The sequence below is a fragment of the Propithecus coquereli genome, unplaced genomic scaffold (assembly GCF_000956105.1).
Source record: "Propithecus coquereli isolate 6110/MARCELLA unplaced genomic scaffold, Pcoq_1.0 Scaffold43, whole genome shotgun sequence".
Lineage (NCBI taxonomy): Eukaryota > Metazoa > Chordata > Mammalia > Primates > Indriidae > Propithecus > Propithecus coquereli.
In genome coordinates this window covers 5,198,774-5,207,751 of record NW_012150063.1, presented here as the reverse complement: position 1 = coordinate 5,207,751, position 8,978 = coordinate 5,198,774, and the positions used below count along the sequence as shown (strand labels likewise).

Genomic DNA, 8,978 nt, shown 5'->3' with positions numbered 1-8,978 from the left:
TGGAAATCACAAATCTGTTCATTTCTATAATTTTTGTTGTTTCAAGAATACTACATAAAGGAAATAAAATAGTATTTAACCTTTTGGAATTGGCTTTTTTACTCAGCATAATTCCTTCAAGATTCATCTAAGTTGATGTGTGTATTAACAGTACATTTTTGAGCAAGATATCATTATAAAATGCTATGCATAAATTAATCCCATTTTATCTGAACTATAGATTTTCTACCTAAAACATGAATTTTACAGTAACATGATAATAGTGTATTGGAGAATTAACAACAAATAAGAGTGTTTGTATTTTATTATACTTCTCATATTTATGATTATGTATGTGACTTATGAAATTTTAAAAAATTATAATTATAAAATGAGGAGGGCAAGGGCAGTTTCAAAGAAGATGCTTAGCTCCATGTGTGATGTTAACTTCATGATTTTCATTTTCAGATGTAAAGAAAATATATTTGTTCTTTTGAAGTGAAACTATCTCTGCATACACTAATTTCTAAGAGGAATATGTAATACAATTCCTTATATAGCAGAAACTAAGCTATCAATGCACATTACACTTAACAGAGATTTAGCAAATGATGCAAAATGTTCCTGACACATTCTCTTTTCAATTGTCTATAAAATTCAAGGTGCTAACATTTTATAAATTGGTGCAATCTTAGCCAGATTCTTAAATTTATCTTCTCCCAGCCGATGCTTGTCTTTTGGACATTTTCCTACTCTGACCCTTTATTTATAGGAAAGGCAAGAGAAAGACAGTCTGTAGCCTGAATTTGCAAAATAAGCCAACAGATTTGATCAAAAGATTTCAGGAAGGCAGTTTGATTAAGAGTATCAATTTAAGTAACACTTTTGACTTGTCTTCCTCCTAATTTGACTTGATAATTGAAAGGAATTAATTGAAATTTATTTAACAATATTTTTTACCAGCGATAAAATATTATTTACTTTCTTACTTTTTTGAGTCAGAGGGTTGTAAAAAAATTATTGCTAAAGTAGATATCAGGCAAACAGAAAGGTTCTTTAGAAGTCCAGTTACCTGTGTGACCTTGGGAAAGTTACTTAACCTCTCTGAATACCAGTTTTCTCATCTATAAAATGAGATTACTACTACCAGCGATAAAATATTATTTACTTTCTTACTTTTTTGAGTCAGAAGGTTGTAAAAAAATTATTGCTAAAGTAGATATCAGGCAAACGGAAAGGTTCTTTAGAAGTCCAGTTACCTTGGAGTTTATGTAAACTAAGAGAAAAGGTCATAATATTTTCATGCAATACATACTAGGTTCTTTAAACAACAATTATGTGACAAGTAGCAGAATGAGTTAAGGAATGCTGCACTTGTGATCCATACAAAACACCAACATTATGGGTTGTACATAATTAAAGAAATATTTCAAACATTCTTTGAAATACTATAGTAAACAATACATAGAGGCATGCCTTAGCTGGGCATGGGAATGCAGTTTAGAAAAGTAAAAAAATCACAAAGGAACTATTTAATTTCTTTAAAAATCACTGAGCAAGAAAAGCAACATTGAACTTCCATACTAATTTTACACAATTTCTATACAGTACATTGATTTAAATCCAAGAGCAAAGTTAAGACTCTGCTCCTCTATTTTGAAAAAAAAGCTGCGTGGTAAACTTAGATGACTTTTCCCTCTGGATTTTACCTGGGAGTGGCCTTTTTAATTTTTTTATTTAAAAGAGGGCAGGTGTGGCACTTTTATACTAATGTCACCAATGTTAACATTTCTTGGGCTTTCAGGAAGATTCATATTCTTTACAGCTGACACAGCACTGGCTGGAGCTCCTGCTAAGTGGTCTCAGATTTCTCCAGTTTATTTTGTACATCAATTTGCATAACAATCTCATTCTTGATCTCCGATTTCCCCCATCACCATTTCTACAAGAGTATTATAAACCTGGTATATGCGGAAAATCAAATCCAGTTCACACACATATTTAAAACCTGTGTCTAATGTTTTCACAAATGCTTGAATTAGATCTAAAATGCCAAGTTCACGTTCTGAAGAATCCACACCGAAGAGTTAAATAAACTCCAAGGTAACTGGACTTCTAAAGCACCTTTCGGTTTGCCTAATGTCTATAAATCAGTTTGTTGTCAGATCCTCCAGTTAGTAATTCTCATTTTAGGAAATTACAAACATTTTAATCTCAGGTATCAAATGGAAAGTCTCCCTGATGATTTGCTCTTGTGCATCTTCACTGTGGGGCTGTCACTTGCCAAGCCACAGCTTCCCGTGGTTGTTACAGATGAGGATCCACTGGACTGTGGCTAGGCTGGGCTGGGCCGACCTGGTGGGCGCTGGAGGTCAGGGAAGGGGCTGGCACGAGCCTCACCTCGGGATCTCCCAGGCGATCCTTTCCCACCCACCCTCTCCTACACCTTTAACACTATTTTTTTCTATTTCTTAAATACAAAATTAGAAAACATTATTGTGATTGTATTCTATTCCGCTCACAAATGTATTTTTTAAAGAAAAATAAAAATACTGAAATGTCTTGCTGATAATCACATTATTTTCTAACCAGATATTCTTTTTTTTTCCCATAGTAAGTCACTACCAATACTTAATAGCAGACATCATGACTCTGCAAGCTACATTGTCAACAGCAAGAAAGCTACCAGCTGCCCCTCATGGCATCTGAATGTTGAGGTCTCAGCTCTGAATAATGAATTAAGAAATGCTAAGGCTGGATTTATAATGTCTAAACATCTAAAGTAGCTGTTATTATGATAACAGAAAGCTGCCTAGTTATTAAGTTTTGAGATTAGCATTTCTAATAAGGGATTATGCAGCAATGTTAGAAAAAAGAAGAGAAGTTATGTTTAAAAATGTCATCAAACAGAATTAAAAACATTTTCCAGTGAATAATTGCTAAGTAGATTTTGAGCAAAGCAGGCTCAATAGCACTGTATAATTAGCTAACTTTATTAGCCACCAAACATCTAACTGCAAAAGAATATGGAAGCTACCAAAATGAGAAGGAGGAAGATTAGTAAATGCATCACATAGACAATTATAAAATTGGTTTTTGAAAATACCAAACATAGAGAGATGTAAAGTTATTGTTACCCAACATTGTTTACACTGAATTTTATGTTCTGCCTCACTCCTAAACTCTTGTCTAGAACAATGTTGCTTAGGTAGAAATCGAGAACTGAAAACTATGCCCTATATAGAGGAATACTTTCTCAGATTTAAGACCATGTCTCTCCCAAATGCAACAACACAAATTGTCACTAACCAAAAATTATAAAGCAAATCCCATGTTCTAAAAGAGGAAATCTGATCACAATAACCATGCCCAATATAAACAGACACATCAAGCATAATGCTTACTGACTTAAATTTGTACACAACCCTCTACGGCATGACATTGCAACACGTCTCCTTTTTTTATTTGCTAAAGAAACTGGACCTAGCTTATTCCCATTTCAGGGTTTCTTCATAGAGCATCTTTAAATCACTCACTGTAGGTGGTTCAACTTTCATCTCAACTCTGTCTCTCCAGTCCTAGCTCTGTGGAATTAAAAGGAAAAGGGAGAGAGAAGGTGTAGTGGGTCAAACAGTATCCGCCCAAAATTTATGTCCATTTGGAACCTCAGATTGTGACGTATTTGGAAATAGGGCCTTTGCAGATATAATTATTTAAATTAAGATGAAGTCATACTGGATTAGGGTAAATCCTAAATCCAATGAGTTCTATCCCGAGAAAAGAAAATACACAAAAAGACACATAGGGCACATAGGGAAGAAGGCCTGTGTCCACAGTGGCAGAGATTGAAGAGTTGTAGCTTCCAGCTAGGGAATGCCAGGGATAGCTGGCAAGCAGCAGACTGTGTAGAGAGAGACATGGAACAGCTTCTCCTTTAGTGCCTCCAGAAGGAACTAACCCTGCTCATATCCTGATTTTGAACTTCTGGACTTCTGAACTGTGAGGAAATAAATGTCTCTTGTTTTAAGGCCTAGTTTGTAGTAATGTGTTATGGCAGCCCTAGGAAATAATACAGATGGTATTATTTCCAATCTGAGAGCAAAATTGTCGTGGTCAAATAGACTCACAATTTTCTTCTTTCTCTCAACACCCATTTCCTGACACCATCTAGCTTCTTTTTAAGGACCTTGCCCTGTCATTCTGACTTTCAGTTGTCCAAAGTTACCCTCTATGTCTCAACAATGAGTATATAAAGTCCCTAAATTCACATAGTCTGATTCTGTCACTGTATCAAATCTTTCAGTACAGGACATGTATCTTCTTTCTAAATTATCTTTATGTTTTAACTAGGAAAACAAAAGAAAAAAAAAACACAATCTGACTTCCAAGGGATAAACACACCACTCTTTTTTTCTCAATAAAAAATTTGAACTATATTTGATATGTAATTTTGTATTCCAATTTCAAATTTAACTGAATAAAATGAACATTCTGTCATTTGATATGTACTGAAAATATGGTTTGTAATGGCCACATGATAGTTCATCTCATACATACACCATAGTTTAACTATTCTGTTATTTTGGCAATGTTGGGTAGCTGTCTTCTTTGTCTGATGCAAATGATATTGTAATATCGAACTTCAGGTATCAGCCTTTTACCCTACATTCTCATGTTTTCCTCGGCCTGCAATTCCTGAAGTTATATTTCTGGTTTAAAGAGTATGAACAATTTTAACGCACTTGATCCATGTTGCCAAATTTTACTAGAGAAACGTTGCACCAAGCAGACTTCCCACTGACAGTAACCTAATCATACTCATCACAAGGAATATTGATTTCATTTTTTGTAAATATTTCCTGTGTTTTCCTTTGTCATTTCCTTTTTTTGAGTGTTAAATTTTAAAGCTTACATTTTGTAAGAACCAAAGCTGAGCATCTTCCTGTTTTACCTCAAGGCAAGGTGACTGGCTTTCTGTACAATTATGAAAAGATGTATGTGAGAGAGAAAACTACTTAGTTACAATAACATAGGCATGCTCACTTTTACTGTGTTCCCCAAAATATCAAATAATACAGATGTGGTGGGTAGGGCAACTAATTAGCTATCGAATGGCAGACAGACTGGGGTAGAAGTCATGACAGCCCATATACCAATTGATGTCTTACCTAAGCATTTGCCAGGTAATGACATACGTAAACACAAGCGACTACTTACTGGCTTCCTCCAGTCTGGCAAAAATGATTAAGAAATATATCTCTACCAGAGGATTCTGGTTATGTAAATAACACATATGTAAGCCACCACACAGCACTCCGAGGCAGCCATAAGAGTCAATCATTTGCACCATATAAATATTGTCCCTGTAGAAAATTTAAGGGAATAGCTGTTCTATTTTTTCTCCAAATCCTTCCTGTATAGAACACACTTTGTTCTATAATTTCCAATTCATTTCTCCTCATTACCCTCAAAGGAAATTAATGCCATTATTTTACTTTTATAGATAGTGGAGAAAAAATTGCCCAGATCAACTGATTCTTTAGGATCCAGCAATTATTCCAGTGGGATTAGGTGGATGGGAGGAAAAAGGGGCAGTCATCCAGGGGACTGGCCTTTGAAAAGTGCTGAATAAGACACAAGGGAGGAGCCCAGCAAGAACCACGCACAGGCTTTCAGTTCAATCTCTGCAGGAATTAATTTGCTTTGTTCCCTTCCATCCCTGCAGTCTGTACCTTGACTTTGGTCAGTCATTCCCAAATCTATTCTGAAAGTCAAAGAACATGGCCAAAAATCTAGAAAAGAGAGAGAAAAGATTAAATTAGTGGGGGCAGCCTGAAGGAAAAGAAATCATTGAACCTTGGGCTCAAACGTTTTCCCAGCAACTTTAATCTTAGTTCTGCTATTTACAGGTGGGTACAATGACCAGTATTCCATTCCTCTTTCTTCAGAAAAATTATCTCTAAAATAATCCCTACTTCAAAGGCTTTGTATAAAAGTTTGATAATAATTGAAGCATATCTTCTTACACATTTCATAAGACAAAATAGATATCAATAGGCATTTCTATTGTTTTGGCTATTAGAGCTGCCAGTCTTTCCACATAGCTATTGGAAGCCTCCTCACCTGAAACTCTTACCTCATCATCAGTATACCAAACAAGGAAAACTGAAAGCCTTTGCCATGAGATACAACTTTATTCCTCAATGCTATTATGTCTCAGGCTTCAGGACTTTAGTGATAACAAGAGTAGTACTCATAGAAAACAATCTGACCTATCCAAAGCTACCACTCAACCATCCAAAAGCTTATCTGAGCCTTGTGGTGTGTTCCAGATCACCCATGACTCATAAAAAGGAATAATCAAAAACTATGACTATCATTTTGCCCAGTAATGCTAATAATTCATTCACCTGGCTCATACCACCTGTGTTCATTGCATTTATGTGCCTGGTATATCTAAACTCCACAGTATTTAAAGTTATTGAGGAACAGCAATGCTAATCCGATTATATCTACCCTCAAAAGTACCTGCGAGACTCACAGCTGATCAGTTGTGCTCTCAGAAATACATGATTGCCAGAACATAATGTTAAGATTTTCTGGTTTGGGGACATCTATGATAGTTTGGGCTTCTATTATTTTTCACATAGTTTCCGATTTTAACCTGAACATTTTGATGAATGGTAAGAATTAAAAATGCCCATTTAATGTCCTGGTATCCACCCTTCTTATGCAGAATTCCAGTACCAAGAAAAATAACATTTTTGAAAAGCAAGTGTTTGTTTTCATTCAGTTTGGAGAGTGAGAAACAGATAACATAAAATTAAAAAAATTAAAAAAACATGAGAAATGAAAGCAGATGTCAGCAAATGGACTTCAACACTACAAATCCAAAACCAATTTCTCATTCAAATTTTTCCTTTTTTACAGAATTCACCATTCAGGAAAAGGTCCTGAAATTGCCCAAGTCTCTGTGGAAAATCTCATTTATGTTCTTTTTACTGACTCTTGGGTACATTTTGGTACTTATGACAGGTTATTCCCTTGTTTTAATTATTTTTTATTAGAGCATTGTGATGTAATATGCTTTGGGCTCTTTATAGTTTGCAAGATGTTCATTTGCAAAGTAATTGAACTCATTTTTCTCTATCCCCTGTGAGAAGGTTAGGCTTTGAAATTTTGTGTATTATAATACTTCCCCTGATTGCCTCACAAATTAAATATATACAATTTCTATGTTTCAAAATATGACAACAACAGTGGTATAAATATTTCACAGGACAATTCCTATAGTAAAATGTATAATTTCCTCCTAAACATGCTATGTTAGATGTCTGCTATGGTAAATATCTTCCATTCCTAGTGAGAAAAAACAGGAAAAAAATCACAAAGGAATGAATTGGAAAGAGGGGCCCTAGAAAAGCTGAGAGAAAGTTCTGACTGTACAATTTACTAACGTGTGGTTTAGGGCAAGTAATAGACGGTAACACAGGGTCATTTTGAGAATCAAAAGAAATCATGTGTATTAAATTCTATTAAATTTTAAACCATCATTAATATGTGATTATTTATTGGATATCCTCAAACAAAGCAGATTGCCAAATCTTTTTTGGTAGCTTTTGCTTAATGTTTATGCAAACATTATGCATATATCAGTACTTCTTAAAATATCCTCTTTACCAGTACTTTTAAAAATGTCATGCACATATGGATCACCTTCAGATTCTGGTTCAGAAAGTCAAGGATGGGGCCAGATATTCAATGTCACTCAAAGTTTGAACCAGGGTCGGTGCCTGTCCTCGAACATGCCTCCCAGTCCGTGACAATGAGATGAAGGGTTTGTACCAGAATGTAAATCAACACACTGATTCCTTCATAAAGAAAGCCTTGCTATGTAAAAAATGTCAGCTGTACAAAATAGGATATTTGGTGATGCCGTTAATTTCCATCTGGCTGAAATTCCTTATCCTGGTGTGAAGTGGAAAATAATTAGTTTTGTCAGGCCCTTTGAATAGCCCTGTTTTAAACTGATGGGGATATTTAAAAGTATTTCAAATGTCTCTTTATTTTTCATTTGTTGTAAAGTCAGTGTCAATCAAAGCAGTAGTCCTTTGAGGAAGAGTGCTACTGGGGAAGAATCTATTGGTTAATCAGTGAAATGTTGTACTCTGGTATATCTGAGTCAAAACTCCCGCTTTGTCACTTATTAGCAACATGATGTTTAGGCATATTATCTTCTTTGCTTAGGCCACTTGGAGCTGAATTGTGAAGTGCAGTTAGAATGTCTTCCGTGTCACTTTCTTTACCCATCTCTCACCTCCATTAAGGACCTCTTGCTCTCAAGACCTCTCAGGAGGCCCCTGGTCATGGCGGAGCCCTCCCCTGTGCAAACACACACCCTGTGTCATCTGCTGCCTCCCTTTCTGAAGGAATGCTCTACACTCTGTATTTTGTTTCCTATGAAAACCTCCCCATAAAATCTACCTCATTTTCCCTGACGTTACCTCTCAAAATAACAATAAATAAACTTGGAAATGACAAATCTATTATGAAATAAGACATTTATATTTTAACCAAATTATTTTGAAATATTAAGAATCTTAGAGACATGAACTACTTATCATGATAACCATTATTGCCATATACACAACCAGCCCTATTTTCTGCTTTGCTCTCAAACTCATATTCCTATGACTTTATATTCAAAATCATAAAAAACATAATGTGGTTAAATGCCATAAGAGAAATCTAGACATAATGCTATGGAACTTGAGCAGAGAAAGGAGTTATTCCTGGCTGGAAAAATCAAGGAAGAATTTTTGGAAGAGTTAATATATGTACAGAACCTTACAGAGTGAATAGGATTTCTCTAGACAGAGCACGATTAAGAAGTCATTGTTATATGATTGTTATCAATACATGATGCAGCATTGCATTTAAAGGCAATGAGATATGATTTATGAGGAGGAATAATCTGTAATTTGAAAATATCAGAGTGA

The 8,978-nt window shown here is 35.1% G+C and overlaps 1 pseudogene; it reads right to left on the bottom strand.

Annotated features, from left to right (window-relative positions):
* Positions 1-1,712: 1,712 nt before the first annotated feature.
* Positions 1,713-8,347, bottom strand: LOC105817950 (annotated as a pseudogene).
* Positions 8,348-8,978: the final 631 nt, after the last annotated feature.